At 38.7% G+C, this 24,277-nt stretch overlaps 1 protein-coding gene and 1 long non-coding RNA gene across 11 annotated transcripts in view; one reads left to right on the top strand and one right to left on the bottom strand.

Annotated features, from left to right (window-relative positions):
- Window positions 1-24,277, bottom strand: part of sgms1b (sphingomyelin synthase 1b) — a 158,173-nt gene that overhangs the window by 40,945 nt on the left and 92,951 nt on the right. Inside the window, exons 1-2 of one of the 10 annotated variants that reach the window (XM_048551308.2) lie at window positions 3,702-3,747; window positions 3,468-3,535 (exon numbers count right to left, since the gene is read on the bottom strand). The exons of 4 other annotated variants lie outside the window; for them this stretch is intronic. The gene's annotated coding sequence lies outside the window, so the exon portion shown is untranslated. 5 more of the 10 variants (XM_059653145.1, XM_048551315.2, XM_048551311.1 and 2 more) reach the window with 5 other exon arrangements.
- LOC125461931 (uncharacterized) lies at window positions 12,428-14,884 on the top strand. Its single transcript, XR_007249571.1, has 3 exons — window positions 12,428-12,539; window positions 12,649-12,688; window positions 14,630-14,884. It is a non-coding gene; the product is annotated as an uncharacterized LOC125461931 (long non-coding RNA).

Genomic DNA, 24,277 nt, shown 5'->3' with positions numbered 1-24,277 from the left:
AAGGGAAAAATCTCATTCAGTAGGCCTGTACGGTAAGTGCAAAAACAAAAAATAAACTTACCATTTCATCCATTATCTCAACAAGTTCACTCAAAGAAATGATTGAACTTAAGATGCTAAATCACAACTCAAGCACCCTGTACCAAAACAAATTACACCATACAGAAGTATGATAGTTAAAACGTGCAGCACCAATACTTCACAACTGAAATGTAGGGTAAGTGACAGTTTGGACGGCAACAGAAGTAAGCAGGGAAAAACAAGCTCTCACTGTTTACAGGATGTGTCACACAGTCAGCAGTGAAATGCTTTAGGAGGCTGGAACTTGCCAAAGCTTTAAGAAACTGAGTCTAAATATATTTAAATGGAGCCAAAACACTGGTATCAACTGGAAAGAAAAGACTTGAGATGTCCAATTGACTACAAACAGTGCACAAACCTATCACATTGCTTAATGTAAACTGAGCACTTTCCAGTAAATACACCCCCTTGGGTCTTGGGTCACAGAATGACTGCACAGCAGAGGAGGCAGATATTCGGTCCACTGTGTCCATGCTGGCTCTGTCCACTAGCTCTGTCCACTGCCTTGTGCCTATAACTGCGCAATAAAATTTTTGACCTGCAGATACTAACCCAATTTGCTATCAAAACCAAAACTGAATCCTTCACCTTTTGCTTCATTCCAGACCCCAACTACTTGTTACATTAAGGTTATTTCCCCCTCCCCACTGACTCCAAGCACTTTTCGAAGGACCTTAAATCTTTGGCTTTTAACATTCATCACCCATCAAAAATGAAGAGTATCTTTTTTGTCTAGATCCCGTGATTGTGAATACCACTAGCAAATATCCTCTCAATTTTCTTTCCACCTGAGAAGCACAGCCCCAGTGTCTCCAACCTAAGCTTAAATGAAATCCTTTGCTCCTGGAAACACTTCAATCTTTTCTGCACCTTCTCTTTACGCCCATCCTAAAATTCTGTGCCATAACTGTTTTTAAAAGGTTTACCACAAAATCCTTGTTTTCCTAGTCTACAAATCAGTTCATAAATGCCCAGAATCTTCCCACTCCTGTCTATCTTTTCAATCATCTTAAAATTTGAGCTGCCAACTTCAATTTGTGCGAGTACATGCCAGATCTCTCTGGCGCTGTACTCACTTTACAATTGCCCTGGGAGAATAAACGAAGCAATTTAATTTCCAGTGAAGCAGAAGTGTTGTTGAATGTTGGCAACTTGACTGCTTCGAGGCTGAACATGGTGATCCTCTCAAGTTCAGCATTAAGATCGTTTGAAGATACAGATGAATGAAATTGTTTGTTCTCTTGAGGATAGCAAGTGTTGGATTGAGTTATTATTAAAAATCTCTGTGGCACATGGAGTTAAGAACTGTAGAGAAATTTCAACACTTGCAAGGTGTACAGAGTGAGAGACACATAGACACAACGGATCTTTCTATTTCAGCACCTCATCTGCATGAAAAACAGGTGCTTAAATACACAAAAGGTTAGCTGGCTTGTCACACAACCTGCACTGTCTCCTCCTATTTCCACATGCCCAGTTATCCCAAGTATGGCTGTCATACAATGGATTCCAGATGTATTTCCTCTGTGTTTAGGTATTATCTGGATAGGTGTACTTCATACACAGACTCCCACAGCCCAAATTACTATATCTAATGGTTTATCTCCCTATAACTAAGTACTCAGGCGATTGTCTGGGTTACCTGCTAATGGGTAGGAAAAGGTTCCATTCATACCCTTTCAATCAATTGTTTTTGATGGGGCTTAACGATATGGTTTAACAATCACGTTGCCTCAATTTTAATTTCTTTGGAACACAGAAGGCACAGTGATAGAAATGTTCAGTTTCGGTCTCTGAAATACGAAAATTAATGGTTTCCTTCCAGAAAATGTCTTTTTATATAAAACACTGTTTCACAGTCACCTCCTTGAACACATTTTAATACACATCTAGGGTAGGTGGGAATTGAACCTGCTGTTCTTCTGACCCAGAGGTAGGCTAGAATACTACCACGGCATCGTAACACTCTTCAGGCCACTTTATACCCATACTGCAATTGTACATTTCATTCCATTGGCCTCAACTTTGCTGACAATTATAACACATAGCATTTAAATATACTGATTGGATAACTTCAAGAATAAAGCCCTTTTAACTCAAAGTCAAAATATATTTAACAAGTGACCCAATTCACAAAGCAATTAGGTTATTCCACTAGGCACAGGGCAAAAGAGAGTATGGAAATAAATACAGAGAATGCTAGGAGCATTCAGATTTGGCAGCATCTGTGCACACAGAAACAGGACTTAACACTGATATGGTATGACTCTCCTTCAGAGCTCAAAAGTTTAGAACGTGTAGAAATTATATTAGGAAGTAACACCACATAATAAAGGAATATGCCAAACTTGGTGATCAGGTTTGTAAATCAAGATTGACTGATAAGCCAGTTTGCTTAGCAAACTCATACTTTGAATTTTTACTTTAATAATTAACTAATTATGGAGCATTGGATTTCAGTCTTTGCTAATTAACTTGCTAAGTCAACGAGTTAGTTGGTTAGAATTTGATTGTTAATTTAGTTAGCACTTCAACTTCGTCACACTAGCTTCTGGCCTACAATTCTGTCACGTAGCACTCGATACAGTTTTAGGCCCGAGCCCTCCTGAAAATTTATATTCAGTATTTTTGCCTAAAATGAACTGCACTTCTACAGTGGAAAAAGAAGATTGAAACAAAAATTAAGTTGATATACCTTTTTCACAGAACAGCAGCTTATCAGTCGAAACCATATAGCCAATTGGATCTATATACGTGTGCAAAGATAACTGAGGGACATGTTGACTATTCCTTCAGAATGCAGCATTTGAACCCAACTAAACCAGAACAGTGGCTCTCTTACACCCACATACACAGGTAACATCATAACACTGGTGCACTAAAGTTTGAAATACAGCTATCGTGGTTCAAAGGACAAGCAACAAGTGGAAATAGAAATAAATGTTAATGAAAAGCCACTTTGTACTCCTGTTCAAAATTGAAGTCACAAGTACACCTTATTACGGGCCCAGTTTCAATCCAATTCAACAATATTCACTTATAGAATTAAAATCTGCCCTATGTATCTAACGGTCAGACACTAAGACTCAAAACACCCCATGACCAGACAATGTGTTTTATTGGACAGGATCAGTTGATAACCCACAGTCTTATGCCAACACATTAGATTCAAGGATGTAAGACTATAATATCAAGCTTATTCTACTATAACTCACAAAGTTTAATAACAATCGTGCATTAGCTTAATGCCCAATTGAAAATCAGGCAGAATTATTAGCCAATGAAACATTCACCTGTTAACTTCAGTCACAGCAAACTTACAATTACAGCACTGAATCAAGAACGCAAAGGAAATTGGTATGATTAGCATAAACATTTTAACCTACCAAATTGATACCTCCTTTTTTCAAGCTTAAGTGAAACCACAGTCAACTAAGGCTCAGGAGGGATGGGCCTGTAAAACAGTTTTTCAAATCATTCAGTATATGAATCTAACATGTGGTACCAACCAGAGACATTGTTTCACAAAGCAGCTTTTTCTTGAAAAAAAACACCAGGATGGGAGAGTCATCAATGTCGAGTCAGCTAGTCAAAAAATCCTGTAATATACTTCCCCTTACCTGCAATTTCTTTACACTGTTTCAACAAGTGTTATCTTCATTTGTCAACCTAAACCATGCACTATAAACAATGAAAAACTCTCATGCATACTAGCAATGAGGTTTACTTATTAATAGGGGTGGTTAATAATAAACTGGTCTAGATCAGTACTCTTACACAATAACCAGGAATTCAGAAAAAAAAATTAAATTTATAAATCCATTTCACATTTCCTTCCTGTACATTGGAGTATATGAATTTAATTTAGATTTACTGCGCACAAAAAGGAATGCTGCATTCCAATACATTACTTCAGTGACTGTTTCAATAGCTATGAAGTCCTGTGGGATATCCTGAGACATTGGTAACTGCAAATTCTGTCACCAAAACATAGTTTACATTTTAACGTCAAATTCACAAGACAACACGCAGACCATATCGAAAACAACTCTACAAAAAAAATTCAGGAAGTTGGGGAGCTGGCAGCCAGTGGTAATGTTACAGCACTGGTCAGTCAGCGATCTGGGACATTGGTTTGAATGTCATCACGGCACATGGAGAAATTCAAACTGAATAAATCTGGCATGAAAAGAGAGTCTAAAAGAGATCAAATAACAACGATTTGTTTCGTGAATGTGCTCCATTTGGCCATCAAAACCTGCCACCCTTTCCTAGTGTGCCCTGTATGCATGACTCTAGACTCGCAAAAATGTGGTTCACTCTTAAATTTCTCTGAAATGACTTAGCTAGCCATTCAGTAAATATCAAAACCACCATGATGTCTCAAGAAAGAAATAAGATGGCCATCCAGCGTAGATATAGGAGCCACAGACATGAGTAAATCCAGCTGCCAACCCTGCAATGTTCTCCTTACTAACACTGAGGTTTATGCCAAAATTGGGAGAGCTGCACAGATTAATCAAACAATAGCCTAACCATCATACTTTGAGAATCACGTTACTGACACGTCAGACACAACAATCACCATCCCTTGGGATGGCCTGTCACACTAGTATGATAGAATCACCAGTGTGTACGGAAGAGAGTTGTTCTACTTGTTCTTAACATCAACTCTGAACACCATTAATCCCATAATGTCTCATGTCATCAATTCAAACACAGGGAAGGAATACCAACACCTTTTCTCCACCACCCTACCAACCTCTTAACTCATGAACTCCACCGTGACAAAGACCAACGTGATTACGCGTAATCACACGTTGAAGATGCCCTGCATTGTGTTCTCCAACACTGTCACTGCAAGAAACAGGATAACTTCAAACATGTTTATTGCACCAAATCCATGCATCATCAGAACTGTATTCAACCGTAGTGTGTAAATTCAAAGCCTGGTATTTCCCATGTTATCACTGACGTCTAGACTGGGGACCAACACTGTTTCAATGGAGACAGTATGTCAGAAGCAAGCAACAGGCTTACCTAAAAATAAGATGTCAACCTAGCAAAGGTACAGTTCAAGACTACAGCACACCAGACAGCAGAATCATGGCAGATGGGGTTAAGCATCTTTTGTAGATGACTGAACCAAGATTGTATCGAGCTCAGGAACTCATCAGTTCTGATGATATCCAATCTGCTTCTCCAACAGCTGGACTGCTTTGGATAATGTTCTAAGGTTTGGTCGCTCAGGGGAATGCAGCATAAGCCAAGTTCATTACACCACAGATGTTTTGGCTGAATGGAAGGGCAGGAAAATGAGGGGTGGGTTAATGGGGATAGGGATGCGTTAGTAAAAAGAGTACAGACAGGTGCTTCTGTGGCCACAGCTGTGAATCAGGGATGGTACAGTGTCTCCCTGGTACCAGGGTCAGGGATATCATGGAGCAGCTGCAGAACATTCTGAAGGGAGAAGAACAACCAGTGGTCATAGTACACGTAGGTACCAACAACATAATTAAACAAAGGAATGAGGACTTGAAAAGCTGAATATAGGAAGTCAGGAAACTAATTAAAATGCAAGATCTCAAATGCAGTAATCTCAGGATCACTCTCAGTGCCACCTGCTAGTTGCAGCAGGAAGAAGAAGATAACATCAAATGAATGCGTGGCTGGGGAAATATCAGGAAGGCTTTTAGATTCTTGGGAGGTACCGGAACTGCTTCTGGGAAAGACAGAACCTTTAAAAGGGGAAGCCAAGTGGAGGCTTGGGGACCGCTCTGCAGAACACCTACACATAGTTCAGACTAAACAACTGCACCTTCCAGTCGCAAACCATTTCAACTCCCCCTCCCATTCCACAGACAACATGTCCATCCTGGGCCTCCTGCAGTGCCACAACGATACAACCCAAAGGTTGCAGGAACAGCAACTCAAATTCCACTTGGGAACCCTGCAACCCAGTGGTATCAATGCGGACTTCACAAGCTTCAAAATCTCCCCTCTCCCTACCGCATCCCAAAACCAGGCCGGCTCATCTTTACCTCTCTAACCTGTGTTCATCCAGCTCTACACCTATAAAAACCTGACAGGTTGTAACTGGGCAGAGCTGGTACAAATATCCTCGCAGGGGCTTTTGCTAGTTCTGTTAGTGAGGGTGAAACTATTAAGACGGGGGCATGGGAACTTATGCTTGTGCTTAGATGGGTCAGATTCAGATCAGGAAACGGCGGGGGGGGGGGGGGGGGGGGGTGTGCTAGAACATTTGTGATGTCGTCAGAGACTTGGAAAGACTGAAAAAAATTAAAAAGCTTCCAGCAGAGGAATTTGATGGAGTTGAGTTGATTATACTTCAATGCAAGTAGTATTACAAACAAGGCAGATGAACTAAGGACACAGAAACTCGTGGCTGCACAATGTTGTTGTTAGAATGGAAACCTGGTTAAAGGAGAGGCAAATTTGGCAGCTCAATATCCCTGGAGAGAGAACTTTCAGGCAGGATAGAATTGGTGACTAAAAATAAATAAGGGGGGGTTAGCAGTCTTGGTCAAAGAATCAATTACAGTATGATATACAAAACAGGTTGACCAATGAAACTGTGTGTGTTCAGCTTAGGAATAAATAAAAGAGCAGTCACACAACTAGGAGCATACTACAGTCCTCAAATAGTGAGGGGTGACAGAAAAACGTGGAGAAGAGCACACATATGTATACATGTCTCTGTAGGGATAAGAAGGCAATAATAATTAGGAGACTTTATAAGGGAAACAATAAAGGGGCACTGAGGGTGAAATATTCATGCACTGTGCCCAGGTATTTATCCTGCAACAAGAGGAGAAAGTTCCGGATTTAGATCTGGGAAATGAATATTGACAAGTGGATGAAGTGACAGTGAGCAACTGTGACTGCAATTTGGTTAGCTTTAGTATTGTTATGGAAAAGGTGCAGCAATAAACCAGGAGTAAAAGTTTTAATTGGGGAGGATTTTACAAAACTGAAGTAGTGATTTGGCTGAGGTGGACTGGACAGGGCTGCTAAAAGGATAAACAGTAGTAGGCAATAGAAACTGAGGTCTTTACGGCACAAGCAGACACGTCCGCTCCAAAAATAAAGATGGTACTGTCTAATCTAGGGCACGTGGTTGTCTAGAAAAATACAGAGAAAGATGAATGATAGTCACAAAAAAAAAATTCAAGGCTGCAGATAGCCAAGAGGAGTATAGAAGGTATAGGGATCAAGTAAAAAATGAAATTAGGAACTCAAAAGACAGGGCATGGGAAAAACACAAGCAAGATAAAGCAAAACTCAAATATGTTTTATTAGTACGTAAAGAGAAAAAGGATAGTTGAGGTAAAATAGGGATCCATCAGAGGAGGAAGGAAGGAAGATGTGCAGTATATAGGACGAATTTTAAATTAATTCACAAAGACAAAGGGTGATGTGAATATACTTATCCAAGAATATGAATGTGAACCGAGTGTGAAATACATAAGATTATTATATGTTATTATATATTACAATGAGACTGCAAGTAGCATGAAAGTTGAAATCCTTGAAAGCGGGTAAGTCACCAGGGCCACATGGACTGTTCTCCAGTATGTCAGAGGTGGTCAGAAAGGAAGTAGCAGATGCTCTGAGGATTATTTTGCAATTTTCACTAGACACAGCTGAGTTGCCACAGGACCGCAGGAAGGCAAATGCGATTTTGTTATTTACAAAGGGTATGAAGGAAATACCAAACAATTATTGGCCAGTTAGTCTTACTTTGGTGGTGGGAATATTGTTACAATCAATCCTGAGAGATCGAATAAATGTCACTTAGAAAGGTATGGGCTAGTTGGGGATGCTCAGCATGGCTTTGTTAAGCATGGGCCACGCATGACAAATTTTATTAAAGTCTGTGACGAAGTGACAAGGAGGCTCAATGACAGTAGTGCAGTGGGTGGTTGTCTACATGAACTTTAGTAAGGCAATTTGCAAAGTCCTACGGGACAGCTAGTCAAAAACGTAAAAGCCCATGGGATACAGGGTAATTTGTTGAAATTGGGAAATTTGCAGACAACACAAATATTCATTGTTTATTAAATAGCCTAGAGGATAGCTGGAAGCTCCAAAATGACAGACAGGGGTTGGAGGGGTGGACAGATGGAGTTCAGTCACAAGAAGTGAGAGGTAATGTATTGTAGGAGGACGCACAATAAAAGGAATAACAACATAAATGTTTATAAACAGAGGGATTATTGAAATGAGATACCTTGACATGAAAGTGCACAGGTCGACCAGGTTGTAAAGAATGCTTTCCTTTATTGGCAGAGGCGTAGAACACAAAAGTAGGGATATAATGATGAATCTGTTTAATACGGGTAAGACCACTGCTAGAGTATTATACACAGTTCAGGTTGCCACATTACTGGAAGAACATAATTGCTTGGGATAAAGTGCAGAGAAGAGTTACTAGAATGCTGCCATGGCTGCAGAATTGTAGCTACAAGGAGAGATTGGGGTTGTTTTCTTTGGAACAGAGAAGTCTGAGGGGCAACATGATGGAGGTTTACATAATTGGGAAGGTTAGAGACAGAGTAGATGGGGGGAACCTGTTCCCCTTGGCAGAGAGTTCAAAATCAGAGATCACAGATTCAAGCTAGGTGACAGAATGATCAGAGGAACGTGAGGAAAAATGTGTTTTTTTAAAAAAGCACAGGGTTGTGGGTGTTTAGAATTCAGCAGAGACCTTAAACTCTGAAAGAAAAGTAGCTGGATCTGTATCTTAAGTGCTGTAAGCTGCAGGGCTATGGGCCACATGCAGGAAGATGGATTAGAAAAGGCACTGGGTGTCTTCAAGTCAACATGGATGAGATGGGGTGAATGGCCCCCTGCTGTACTCTATCTTTCCTATGGTTCTGTGTGGGCTGGCTTGCTCAAGACAGTGAAAGCAGAAAGGAACAAACAGGGTGCACAGGAGGGTCGTTCTTATAACCTTAATCCCGTTCCATTTCCCTGTATTATTAAAATTAATAGTAGAGATAGTGCCCTGGTAAATGTCCGTGAACTGACAGCTACTCATTCCTGCAATCTATCAAAAACTCAAGATTCTCCACCTTCATTACTGTTTTCTCTCGTTTGGATCTCCTGCTATCGTATTAATTTAAGAAACATGCTCAAAAGTTCATTCATTCTCACTGCCACAGCCACATCCAAAATTATTTGTTGCTGTAAAAGCTTTCACAGTTTAGTCTTTAACTCAACCTATAGGGTCAGACCCGATGAACCCCCCGCAATGGAAAGTATCAACCTGCTCTTTGATTTTTGTATATGTTAACTTGAATTTGTGTAAAATATTCATAACTTAGAATAAAAAAAATGTGCATTTTTTGAATTGTACACAAAGTATTTCCATAGCACTGCTCAGAGGTAAGTTAGGAATTTTGAATTTATTTAAACCTAGGTGTATCCTAAGAAAAAACTCATACCAGAGCTTTTATTTAGTGTCTTAAATTATGGAAAAGTTTGAAAGCTACTTTCTTTATTTTTGTTTCTCTGCTACACACCTTCGCAATTTGTCATTTCTCTATTCAAGAATAGTAAGCATACTTTACTAGCACAAGAACAGAGTTAAAAAAACTGCCTAACTAATGAAGTACCCACCTTTACACAATCTCTCCAAAAGACATTACAGCGTATGAGTCCTCTGCAAGCTGTCACATAATGAATTCTTTTTTTTCCCTGAGATATCACAGCTCCGAGGCAACACAGTGAAAACTCTGCCCGTGATCTATTTCACATGCACAGTCCATCAGCACCGGCAGTCAAATGAAATTTTCAAGCTAAGCCCTGGTCTCCAAGTAGCTGTGCAGGTAAAAAGATTTTCCCGGTTACTCAACTAAACCATTAAAATCAATTTCTTTTGAGAAGAATTAATCCAATCATAAATTGAGTTACATTTCAAATCTTTTCATACTGAATTTTTTTTCTTCAAATTTTCATTTAGATTCTTTGAAAAATATTAGAAGTGCCTTGTGTATTTGCCAGGTCAATACAAAAATGAATACTCATTAACTTAAACATAAATTTCATGTTAACCAAAGTCTATCCTTAACTTTTATATACACAATAATTTTGAGTGATCTAGAAAACAAAAACTACTTAAAGTAGAAAGACCGAAGCATTCCCAACATCCCAACAGAAAAGACTGGGATATTCTCCAAGTTGTCTATTTTCAACTTGAGAGCAAGTGAGAATTGATCAACTAGGAAGAACTTCCAAAGTACATTTAACATGAAGAAATGTAACACACCGGAACTAAGCAGCAATTTTTATTACAAACTGAAGTTGCATGGTGTGTATGTGCAATATCCAGCTAGCAAGAAATGTATAATCAGTGGAGGAAAAGAACTACAACATTAGGAAACAAAAAATAACTTCCATTTATGGAACAACTCATAACTTCAGGATATCCCAAAGCACTTCACAAGCATATATGCACTTTTGAACTATCACTGTTCCAGCAGTGATTGGATACTTTAGCACCTTCTACGCAAGACTGGCATTCATAAAAGGTTAACACTGTATAAAACTGTGCAGTATAGATTTTTTTTTAAAAAAGAGTCATCAATGCCTTTTCAGAAAACATAAGTAATGGGAAGGTTTGCCCGACAGGTGGAAATGATGCCAGGTTTTAGACTCATGAGCTCCAAAAATAATCCAAGAAAATTAAATCAATTCTTACAGGATGAAAGCAAAAGGACTTTTTTTAAAAAAAATTTATAAAAAGGAAAGTTTCAGAAGCTTAGATGCTTACACATGTACAAATAACGAGCAGTGACAAACAAGTTAAAGCTAGCAAGGAATAAGTAAATAGCAACTCAGTGGAATATTTAAAAATAATCAACGTCTATTCACAAAACACGATAACATACAGTCGATTGATACGGAGAATTGTCACATTTAGTTTGGAAATATGGAACAACAGATTTTTCCTCCTTCACACTCCTCCTGATTTTCTTTCAAACAACTTTTGAATCCGTTCTGACTGGAAGGTCAGCTCTTTGATAAGACGTTCGATTTTCTGCATTAGGTTTGAAGTATTCTGTACTGAACACCTCTAACACTGGTACCAAAATCTGACTACAAGACACTATGACTGAAGTTGTGACTGTCACAAAAATCAAATAGTAGTGAAAGGTATACTGCAGTTACTCTTGAAAAGTCACACTGGTGATGAGAAATAATCTTTTACACACCTGTACAATATAGGGCAAAATTCTCACGGATAGTTCTCAATTTTGTAACTGACAGAGTCAATATTCTCATTCTTTCCCCATCTAGTATTGACTATTTGGTCCATACAGATATTTCTCTGCTACAACGAGCTAACAAAGGAAATCAAATATTTATTTTCATTGAAACAATGGATGTAAAAGGGTTACATTACTGGAAATGAACTCTACATACCAACCAGCCTCGCTACTCAGAATGGAGACGAGAGATGGTGGACAAAAAGACAGGGGGATAGAGAATGGGAGGAAACTAAATTAAGTAACAGAAAATTACTCCAGTGCCATTTTCATTATGAAAGAACTAAATAGTGCTTGGCAAATCAGGCTACCCATGCGTCTGGGCGAGCACAGAAGACAGATCCTCAGTTCCACTGAAAAGCATTTGGAATGATATTAGCAAAAGATGTCCTCAGAATTAAAACTTTAAATGGCATCACTTCCGAAGAAAAAGATCTGCCTTGCACATTTCAGAGAGATAAAAATATTCCTGTAACAAACTCTGTTCTACTTGATTTTTCTCTCCTCCCTAACTCAAGGAAATAGGTAAAATGGAAACTTGCATTTAAAATACCTAAAAATCAATTACTTTTGCCAAGATATTCTACCCAAATGTTTTTAAAATTGGGATTTTACTTCCAAACTCAAATATTACTAAAACCACTGCCAAACTTCTGATAGTTTGAATAAATATGGACGGTTTCAGTTTGGAGAAAGTCTGAAATAATTACAGCTGCATACCATCTGGAATATATCACAAAACACAAATTTGCTTCAGTTCACTCAAACTGGAATTCTCAGCTATATCACACATTTCCAAATTCACAACTGTAACTGTTCAAGTCAGAATGCAACAAATTTGCTTCCAAAGATGACAATTTTTGAACTGCACACCTTGTTTTGATAGTTTATCAAAAATGTAAGCATATGTAGCAGTTCAAGGCAGCTCATCACCTTCAATGTGAAAGAATGGGCAATAAATGCCGGCAACACCCACATCCTGTAAATGAATCATGTGATGATAATCTAGCTGTAAGTAGTGAGTTTTGTCCTTGGTTTTTTTTAAAAGAATAAAGATTTAGATAGAGATACCGAGCAGCCTGCTTCAAAGCCAGTGAACAGTTTGTGAAACCCTCGGTTTCTTTTTTATAAAAAAAAACTTGGAAAAACAGAAGCAGCCTGAATTGGGTAGGGTCAAGCTCCCCTAGAGCCAGAATATTTTGTTTTAGCTTTCAGTAGCAGTTGCTACTGGGGTCTTGAAGCTGGATGTAGAAATTGATTTTCTTCTCTGTTACAGCTAAAAGCTAGAGGTTCTCCAGCTGCTGCTAGAACTGCAAGTGAGACAATCTATTTTACCGAATTTGTCTTTGCTAAGGGTGGGTTTATGGGACGTTACTATATTGAAACAGTTGTAATTTAGTTGTTAAACAATTCATTATTCTGTTAACTTTTCCAATAGAGTTGTTACTTAAATTTTTTTTTGTTTTGTTTTAAACGAGAGTGCATGAATAAAGTCTGTTTTACTTCAAGATTGGTAGTTTGACCAATGGAACTGCATCTATAACAACATCTTAGAGTGACCTTTAAAATAAGAAAGAGTTAGGGTCTAGGCTACGTTCTTAATATGTTTACAGATTTAGTCTAGTCCAAAACACAGACCAGTAGAAAGGGATAAACTATACAGTCATCTTAAAAAATTGCAAGATGAAATCTTTAGAATATTTTGTTTCCATTCATTCACAAGATGCAGACATCACCGGCTGTGCCCTTGACAAGATGGAAGTGAGCTGCTTTCTTGAATTCCTGCAGCGAATTGGGTGGAGGTGCTCCAATACTGTTGTTTAGGCTAGAGTTCCAGGATATTAACCCAGTAACGCTGAAGCAACAACATGCTTTCAAGTCAGGGTTGCAAGTGGCTTGAAGGAGGACTCATAGGTGATGTACAAATCTGCTGTCCTCTTCTTTCTTGGTGGTAGTGGTTGTGGATTTCGAAGGCATGATCCAAGGAATGTTGGTGGCTTGTACTTGGTACACAATGCAGCTGAGTATTGCTGCTGGAGTAGAGGGAGAGTGGATGTAGTATCAATCAAGAGAGCTTCTTTGTCCTGGATAATGTCTTGAATGCTGTCAGAACAGCACTCAGCCAGGCAAGCAAGTATTCCATCATACTCCTGACATGTGTCTTGTCAATGGTTGAATAGCTTTGGGCGTCAGGAGATGTATTAATATGGTGCCTGTCCTTTAACCTGCTCTTGTAACAACAGCAATTGCACAGATAGTGTTATTTAGTTTCTCGTCAATGGTTAGCTATAGATATTTGTTCCATCACAAATGCTATTTTCTGATCACTATTTCAATCCTTCTAATCTCCTCAAACTGAGTACATTAGTATTCCTCATGACCTGATATACTACCTAGTACATAAATGTACTACACAGATGGTCAAACGCCACCTCTGCAACATACCTCAACTCCAGTCCACCTTGATTGCTCAGTCCTCATGCCAGATCTGACTATTCTAACATCCAGTTGCCAGCCTTCACTGTTCCATTCACTGCAAGCCCAAGCTTATTCAAACCTTTACTGCTGAATAGTGTACTAGCCTGCACTAATTCCCATTCACACAGATTACCCTCATGGCTCAATCAACTACACTCTTATCAGGTCAAATTCATCCATGGTTTTAATTATTTTTGTAATGTCCTTCAGCTTCATGACTCTTCAAGATACCTGCACTCGTTTAATTCTGGGCCCTTGAGCATGCCTGGTTTTAACTAATCCACAATTACCATTTTTCCCAGGAGCTTTATCTTGGTGAAGGAACAATCAGCTTCTCCAGGTCATGTCTCAACATGCCTTTAAAAACCCTCATGCCATCCATGTTTTCTCTGAGAAACACAGGACATATTATTCAAAAAGTATTTTAAAGAAATAAGCAAGACGATATCTGAATCTCAGATCTAAAGGGAATTCCTCTCTGGAAAGAAATACACACTAGGGATTTAAACTATTTACAGCACCTAGCAGCATTATCACGACAAGAAAATACTTTAGCTTCTCATTTCTTCCTCTGATACTAAAAGACATTTCAGCATTACCTTGGAAGCGTGAAGCCAAAATATATCTTTAATAAGGAGACAGTGACCCTGCTTTTACTTGCATTTATCAATAATGAGCGAGAAGACAAAACTGTTGAGCCTATTCATGTTACTGCATCTGGAACCTACATTTTCATTCTTAAGGCATTTAACTCAATCTTCCCCTTGTTTCACTGACAGGTCTGTATACTTCCATAGTGCCTTCAGAACAGACAGCAGTGGTTCAAGGCAGCAGCTCACCATGACCTCAAGGCGATTACAGACGGCCAAGAAATGCCAACCAAGCCAACAATACTTCAATTTTGTGAATGGAAAAGAGATCTCTCACTAGTCATAAAATTGCCCAACTTCACTTCTACAATGACCAAGGGCATTATACTTCTCTCACTTCAATATCAGCCTCTACAGGTCCTTGCAATCTCACAAGACATGAACCTTCCATTGGTTGATATGTTTATTGCCTATTTTATGGAGACATTAAATCAATTTATATGATGCAATTGGTATTTGTGGTCTATGGCACGGAAAATACATATTTTTGATGGTTAGTAAATGTTAACATTCACTTAGTGCCAAAGTGCCTGGTACATACCACATGGTATTCATGATAAATTCTGACTGGGCATGTTCAGCTACATTTTGCACATACTCGTGCTCATGCTCAACACAAATCTCATCTTTAAAAATTGAAAATAAATCAAAATAAGATTAAATTTAAATTAATTCAATGTTAACAGTTTTGTTCCTCTTCTCTATACTACAATTTTTAAAAAGAATATTTTCAGGTGTTAACATTTTTTAACACTTTCAATTTAAATCATATTTTGCTACTACTTACTCCTAGATGTCAGCAAATGCAGCCTATTGAAACTTTCTTTCAATAATTACAACTCTGACAAGATTTTACCTCTTTACAAAAGAAGAAATTATATGCAACTCAAATTGAACAAAGTAAGGCATATTAAGTGAAATCAAAGTTAAAATTGGAATGTGAATATTGCATGCACTGGAAGTCCAGTAAACTTTGTTTTAACTGGAACCTTAACAACCAGCACTGTTGACAAACTGGCAAAAACAATACCTCAAATACCACATTCGACCATGATGTCTGAGAATTTATGCTAAAAATAAAGTATGACAGTGATGTGCATACTCACTCCCCGCACTACATTTCTAATATTTGCTGTGTGTTTCAATGACATTGACAAGCCTCTTAAAATCATCGCTTTTACACATTTTTTTTAATGTGTGTTCATGTCTCGAAGCTTTGCTTGATAAGGGTTTGCTGTGGTTATGCACACCTCTTGATTATCTAAAATATTATTTGATCAACTGGCCCAGTCCTAGTTGCATAACTAGTTAATCGAAAACTTGCTGTACTCCGATCAGACATGAACTGTGCAGATACAGGAAGAGAGTAAACGTTTCAGGTCAAATGATGTTTCATTGGAACAGATCTGACAAATTGTTAGTGGCCTGAAACTTTGTTTTTCTTGCCACAGATGCTATCTGACCTGCTAAGTACTTTTTGAAACTGAAATTAGGTTTGATAAAAATTCAGGTCAACTAAAAGAGAAGTATGACCACTAAAGCTCACCATTAAGAGCAAATTAAAAACCAGCATTATGCTAAACAAGAACTAATTAATTACACATCTAAAAGGATACCAGATTTTTCAGCTCACCAATACGCTTTAACGATTTGTTTTAAAAAAACCTATGTTTAGCACTAACTCCAGTCAAGTTTCTACTACTATTGAGATGAATTAGTAAACATTGTTGGAAAAAATCGTAAAATCTGCAATTGTATACTAAGTAAATCAGCCTTTCATTAATTATTTCAGTCTTAAAAGGTCAACTGCGATGACTAACAGCATATTGCTATCCTGGATCCATATCTAACTAGATATTAAACACTGATTTTCATTGCTGCAAGACAAAGAATGTTGTTTTCACAGTCTGTTTTGTTCAATAAAAACCTAAACTGTAGTCACCATTTCTTGCCAAAACTCGGTTCAAGAGAACTGCATATGTACTATTCAATCTTGCAAGCCAAGTCTAGCAAACACTGTGTTTCACCACGTGATGTACGTGTGGTACAACAGCTGATCTCAGAATGTCTTCCCCCCCAGTAATCAGTACAAAATATCTTTTGCTGAAACAATTTGCCACCCGAAAGAATCCAGGAATTTAGCAGGAAACAGTCAAAATTAACGAAATTAATGTCCAAGTAATAAGAAGAAAAGGCTGGGTTTTAAGCCCCAAGGTGCAGAAACAACCTGGACTTAGATCACCATTCAGCATTGGACAAGGGTTATTAATGGCCAATGAAGTATCTTTGAAGCAGTCACCTGTCAAAAAGGCAAACACGGAAGCTAATCTGACAGGCATTTATAAAAGTTATTTCTGTACAAAGTACCTTTCAGCCAATAAACTGTTTATGAAGAGAAGTTATGATCAGAGATAATGGGATTCTCCAGCATCTGCAGTTCCAAGATAACAAAGTGTGGGGCTGGATGAACACAGCAGGTCAAGCAGCACCTAAGATGCTGCTTGGCCTACTGTGTTCATCCAGCCCCACACTTTGTTATCTATGAAGAGAAGTTGCTGTTTTAGTGTAGGGAAGCAGCAATGAAACAGACAGCCAACTGAAGTGTTTTAGGTCTGTTGGTTTGAGGTATGAACACTAGCTATGACAACAGGAATATTCCCTCCTGTGCTCCTATTGTGCTCCTGAGATGCTGCTTGGCCTGTTGTGTTCATCCAGCTTCACACTTTGTCATCAGGAATATTCCCTTACTCTCCCACAGCAGTGCCAAATGGACGTTTATAGTCCACCCAGGAGGACAAATGGAGCCTTAGCTAACACCATTTCCAAAACAAGGAACTGCCAACACAACAGCACTCCTTCACTAATGCAGTGAATTGTCAGTCTAGATTACACATTTAAATCTGTAGTAGGGATTTCTCAGAGCCAGCTTTGGTGCTTCTAATTGCATCAAGAAATCTTCTAATGCAAATATAGGAATTTTCAAGGAATTGATACAAGGAGGAAACATGATTAGTGTTGAATCACCACAGGAAAATTCAGTACAAAAGCAAAGAAATAACATGCAAGTGCACTAGGCCTGAGTTGGGTTATAGTATTGAGTACCCTGTACATTCATTCTAAAGCTACAACAGAACCAGATTCAAATCAGGCCTCAAACCCACACAAGACAAAAAAAATACACTTGTCACTTGATCCATTTCTCAAACCAGCCTTTGCTCAGACTACTGCACCCACTCCACCCTACATAGACTATCTGGTGATATTTATGATGAAAAGGTTACCAACAGCAATCTTCACTTACTCATTAAAAGTTAAAAGCATATTATGCCGTAAAGTTCTACCACCAAGCCTTTTACTGAAGATGAACTGCAGTCTCTCTTCTTGGTGTGAAGAGTTAAGCATCAACTTAGCACTGTTATTTACATTATGCAACTGTATTTTGGGCAATTTTATTGCTAATTTAAATGCTTTAGCACAGAAGGCAGACTTTTAATTACCAAGAACACACTGGACATTACACAATTGCAGACCTGTGAAATTCTGTACCACTGAAGAATGTGGAAACCAAGTCACTAAATATATTTAAGAAAAGAAACAGACTGAGGTTAAAAAGGTGTCAAAGAGCTGTTGGAGAGAACAGTAGCATGATATTGAGCTGGAGGATCACATTATTATGCAGAATGGTGGCGTAAGATCAATGGGATGAATGGCCTATTCCTGCTTTTTCTCTAAGTTTCTATTTACTGTGCCAAGCCAGGATAAAATTGAAAACCGCACTTCAGCTGTCGTTAGGAACAACTTTCAGAGCATGAAGCATAAATTTTGCTAGCAGTTTAAAATTCATCCTAGAGTTGTACAAATACTCCTGGAAGACGGTGCCAGTTTTACTGCATGCTCTAAAAGGCAACAGTTAATCCTCACAGTGTGGAAACACTATCAGCCACAGAACAGCTACTGGATCTACAAGATAGTTACCATTAAAGAGCAAACTAAAAACCAGTATTGTGCCAATCAAGAACTAATTAGTAACACATCTAAAGGACACTATATTTTTCAGCTCACCAGCAGGCTTTAAAGTTTTGTTAAGTCAGCAAATGTAAATTCAGCAGTCAACTAGTAGCAAAAAGAAACTAAATCAGGAAAATACTCATTCCAGAAAGTGTCTTAGCAAAACAAAAAAAAAAATGGGTAGAGAATGTTTATTACTAAGTATTATTTACTACACAAGCCTGTTGACCTATACAGCATGATGTTATCACCTAAAGACTTAAACCAAAGATGTTCATTTCTAGCCTCAGGGCATGGAGCAAGAATTTCACCATGTACCAGAACAAAAAGATAGGAACGCAGATTTATTTTGATATAACAAGATTACCATTGTAAAATCGGCCCAAAGTATTTTAGAGTAGCATAATTAAATTTCACACCAAGCCATGTGTGAATGCACCAGTAATGGAGCAATCAAATCCCCTACCAGCCCATAGCATCTCAACTGGAGTCCCTAGCTCTACTTAGCACAGTGCTGGTGCCACAAAACATGACAGAGTCTTTTTAGAATGAGAGTGGGATTTATTCTCCACTAGATCTGTATAGGTGAGATAACAAGGCGTAGAGGTGGGGGAAAGAGAGCAGGCCAAGCAGCATCAGAGCAGCAGAAAAGCTGACGTTTCGGGTCTGGACCCTTCTTGAAGAAATGAAATGTCAGCTTTCCTGCTCCTCTGATGCTGCTTGGCCCACTGTGTTCATCCAGCTGCACACCTTATTATCTCAGATTCTCCAGCACTGGCAGTTCCCATTATCTCGGGATCTGTACAGTGGTAGTTCTATCATGACAGCTACAGTCAGACGCAACTGCAAATAGTAGACTGGTAAGAGAGCGGTCATGCAGGTTTTTCCACCTTGCTTCCAACTCTCACTACTTGCCCCAGCCCGGCAGATATCTGGATTTAGCCAATTCTGCCAATTGTGGTGCTACAGAGGCACCTAATGAAGGACCCTGAAGTGGCAAGTAGCATGCAGCACTCCTGATTCACCCAATCTCAGGAGAGGCAGTAGTTGGTAATCAACAGAAATTTTCTTTGCTCATGTTTGACTGGATGCCATGAGACTTCACGGGTGTGAATTTTGATAACTGCTAGGGCAATTCCTTCCTAAACAATGCCAACTGTATTGTGCCACTGCCATGTTTGTTGCATCAGTGAAACAGGATATAGCCAGGGATGGCGATAAAGGTACATGGGATGTTGGCTACAAGATATGGTTAAGGCAAGTACAATTAGTCTGTGCAACTGCTTTTGGCAAATTAGTAACAAGTTTGCAGGGTCAACTGGACGTAATATGTTGTCACCTCAAGTGCCCAGCTTGATGTTGGGTGGCACGCAGAGTTTTATTCCTTTTTCACTTCTCCATAGTGGGTTATTACAATTGAATGACTTAATTGCAGAAGTTACAGACCGTTAATGTCCTTTCCTACCATCAGTAAGGAATAAAAGAACAGATGAAACTTGAGATTTCCAGCTCAAGAATTTTTTTTCTAATTAAACAAGCCTGCACAAGTAAAGCAGCTCTTCTCTCATTGTTGTTATTCACAAAGGGAAACATTACCACAAGAAAACTGTACTACAAAAGACAGTAACTTTAACATGTCAAACATTTCAAGAATGTTCCAGGGAAGAACTAAGACAGAGAAAGGGAAAGCGAAATTAAGTCTGGGAGACCAAATACTCATTTGATGTTTTAAGGTGGTGAGTGACAAACAGGTGTTTCTGAAGAGAATCCAGAGTATGACAAACATCTGAAATACCCACAACCAAAATCTTCTGACAAATGGAGGAAGATGCAGGAAGTGTGTTAGAACCAAGAGAACAAATTATGGGATTGAAGATACTTCCTGGAAAACATTGCAGAAATAGTATGGGATGGGACAATGGTAACATTTGAAGAAAGGTTTGAACACAATTTGCTTGTGACATGACACCAGTAGAGGTCAGCAAGAACAAGAATGTTGTGCTAATAGACAATGTGTCAGGCAGGTGATTCCCATGTTTTGCCCTTATGGTCTTTTAGCAAGTTTAATAAAAAATTCAAAAGATATAATATACAATCAACATGGAAAATTGTACAGAAAAAAAAATTAAGCTGTACTGTTTCCAGTAGCCTCAAAAGCAATTGTCAAGTAAATGTTGCATTAACATTGCCTGGAAGCAAAGAAAAGGAGGATTCAAGTGAACAACTAACAGAGTTATTGCCAGCCATTGACAGTCTTCATGTTCTGCTGTCACGTGAACAAATGCTTACATTGCTTCTGCTACTTATTGCAGAAAACAGCGTAATGCAAAAAAGAACACTATTGCACAATGAGAACTTTTCATGACTATATTTTATAGGAACAGGAAAGCACTACAGGAAATTCTCAAACAAATTGAGAGAATATGTTTAAACTACTATATTCTCTCATGGCACATGTATTGTCCATCTCAATGGTTCAAAGCGTTATTCTAATATAGAAAACATTAATAAGATTTGTTACTTCATTGTTGTTTGCACAAATGAACATCTCAAAAGAACTTCAACAGGGTGGGAAGTTCTACTTTTCCCTCATCTCCAGCTCACAGGAAAAGGCCAAATACCACAATGTCACATGGCCTGCAGATGAGTAATTCTGAAACTGATGCCTCCGGACATATCTTGCAGCACAAGCTAAACCTATACTGCTTCGAGCCCAAAAACTGCAAGTTAAAAGACTTGGGAAAATAAAACTGGATAGCTTAATACCTCAGCTGAAAATACGACTTCAAATAAAAAAACTACCTTGGTAAATAAAAATTTCACCCCTCAACAGTGGAAATCATTCAAACATACACAACATCTTTATGGGAAGTAGGTGGGAACAACCATAACAGATGTCAATTTTAATCAAAAGTTCCAAAGTAGTTACCACAGATTAAGACAACTGAGGATAATTTTTTTTAAAAAGTTATTTTATACTGACCAATAACATTGCACTCAAAAAGCTGACTTTGGTGCATGGTCATATCGAAACAGACAATTGCCCCACGTTTCTGCAGGATACTCCCAATCTATCACTCTAATCTCTATGGGCTTCTTTCAATTTAGCACCAAAGACAGATGTGGAAATTCCTAGTCACCAACAATAGTAACTTGGATTTTATGACTTTCTTTGCATGCAGGAATACATCTCAAAGCGTTGACCGTAAGGACAGCAAAACAGTAGGTGCTCAGCAGGGGAGAAAAAGTTTTAAAAAACCGTAAGGACAAAGATGCAGAGTGAGTGAAAAGGCTGCAAGACATATTTGAAGTTTTGAAATTGCAAAAGTGATGTGACAAAGTAAAGTGAATTGAAGACAGAAGTCCAGAGTGCAGGAGCATAATGCTTAAATGAGGAGCTACAAATGAGGAAGTGAAAGCACGAATGGCCAGCAAAGGTGCAACCTTAGACTTGCAAAGGATTTTTTTCACTCTGCTCTTTTGTGATATGTGGATACCACAGGCAAGGTCAGCAACTATTACCTATTAATAAATTGTCTGTTGTGACAAGATATCGCTTTAAAAAGGTTATTTTGTCCCAGGTTTTTTTTGAAGAGAAGTTGTAAAGACAGAGGCGCCGAAGTGGTTACTGGAGACCGATTAAGTCAATAGCCTGGTGACAGTTGTAACAATGGAAGGGGAGTGGCCAACTCAGATCAGGGCTTCTAGTTTGTTTTCGCTGTAGCAGTCAGAGCTGTTTGGATCCCAGAAAGGTTGAAATATTTAGTAAAAGATTCTGAGCTGCTACCTTCCCTGAAATTTCTCAGGGCGTTGTTTCCTCCTGGACTGAGGGGCTGCCTGTAAGAATCTGTAGCTGAACTTACCTTTTTGCCAAGGGGTGTGTGTACAGGACGTTAATATATTGTAACAGATACAGTACATATTACTAATTAACTATTACTCAGTTAAGTTTTCCAGCAGTTAAGTTATTCCAAATTCCCCTTTCTTTTAGATTAGGTTAGATTACCTACAGTTTTTGTTTGTATTTTAACTATATATAGTGTTTAAATAAATTGCATTTTGCTTAACATTGACTAGTTTGACCAGTCACATTGCATCTGGAACATGACACTTCACATCTACCTTTAAAGAGAGAAAATGTTAGGATCTAGGCTCCATTTTTAAAATGCTTTGAGTGTGTACGGTCCGGTCCATAAATTAGGGGCAGGTGGTGGGATAAAATTCCATAATTATATTTTGGGTTTAGGATTGTCGGACTCAAGAGTGGATGGTGTTAGTGTCTTTTGTTTCGAGTGTTGAATTCGGTTGATTTAAAGTGGACGTGCCTTGTCCATAATGGGTCTTCAGTCACAAAGTTTTCTGGGGGTGGAAGGAGTGGCTTTGGTAGTTTTACAATAAGTGAGCAACGTAAAGCTGTTGGAATTGGCAGACAAGCTGGAGTTGGGGTTGTCTTGGTCAGTGAGGCAAGGGGAGGTAATTACAGCAACAGCTTGATATTTAAGTTTGCTGGAAATGCCATCAGAATTGTTGGAAATGGTAAAAATTCAATTGCAGATGAAGCAGCTTGAACAGGAAAAGGAAATGAAATAGCGTGAATTACAATTAAAAGCAAAGGGGAAAGGAAGGCCCTAGCAAAAGAGAGAAGTATAAAAGGGAGAGCGAGCGAGTTTGAACTCCAGGATGTGCCAATTAGACAGGATGGTCGACTTAAAAAGGTAGAAGGTAGGTTTAACAAGGAGGATAATGATGATGAACAAACCGACCACAGCCAAAGGCCTGATGAGGATCTGTTTAAATACATACAAGCATTGCTTAAAGTGGACAAGAAGGATGTAGAAGCCTTTTTCATTTCATTTGAGGAAGTGGCTAAGCAAATGAAGTGACCGGTGACCACATGGGTTTTGTTAATCCAAACAAAGTTGGTGGGTAGAAGCTAGTGAGGTATTTGCATCACTATCACAGGTGGTTATCTGGGGAGTACGAGGTGATGAAGAAAGCTATCTTACGTGCGTATCAGCCACTGTCAAAAGCCTACAGACAACCTCTCAGGAATCCAAGGAGGGACCCTGATCAAATGAACATTGAGTTTGATGGAATCAAAGTAATTCTGATAGATGAATAAGGACATTAAAAATCGATCAACCATATGACGCTCAGTGAGAATTTGAAGATTTTAAAGATTCACTTCCAGAAATAGTGAGAACTCATGTTGAACAGCAGGGAATTAAAACACCAAGATTAACAGTTGAAATGGCTGATGACTGAGTTGGTTCATAAATCAATTTTTGGCTTCCGATATCAGTTTCAATCCGAGGGAGATAGAAATTGGGAAAGAGGAATCCTCAGGTGGTAAGGGAAAAGTAGATCTCATTGAAAATAATAAGGATAGTTTAGAACAGGGTAAGAAGGAAACCTCTGAAGGGGAAAATGTAGCAAACAAATTCAGGTGTTTTTATCACAACAAAGTGAGCCACATGAAGTTGCAGTGTTGATGGTTTAGAGAAAACACTGGAAAGACAGATGTAGGAAAACAGGATAAGCCAGTGAATTTTGTTGAAATTATAAGGGAAAGCAGAGTGGAAGCTCAAAAGCTGCAGCAGAATGTACAGCCTGGTCAGGGGTTGGTTCTGAAGAAAGTACCCAATCTTCTTAAAAACCAAAAGAGGAAGGGTCACCAGACCCGAAACGCTGTTTTCTCCTCCACAGATGCTGCCAGACCTGCTGAGCTTTTCCAGTAACTTTGTTTTGTATCAGATCTTCTTAAACCAT

Source organism: Stegostoma tigrinum, chromosome 20 (assembly GCF_030684315.1).
Source record: "Stegostoma tigrinum isolate sSteTig4 chromosome 20, sSteTig4.hap1, whole genome shotgun sequence".
Lineage (NCBI taxonomy): Eukaryota > Metazoa > Chordata > Chondrichthyes > Orectolobiformes > Stegostomatidae > Stegostoma > Stegostoma tigrinum.
This window is presented reverse-complemented; position numbering and strand designations above follow the sequence as displayed.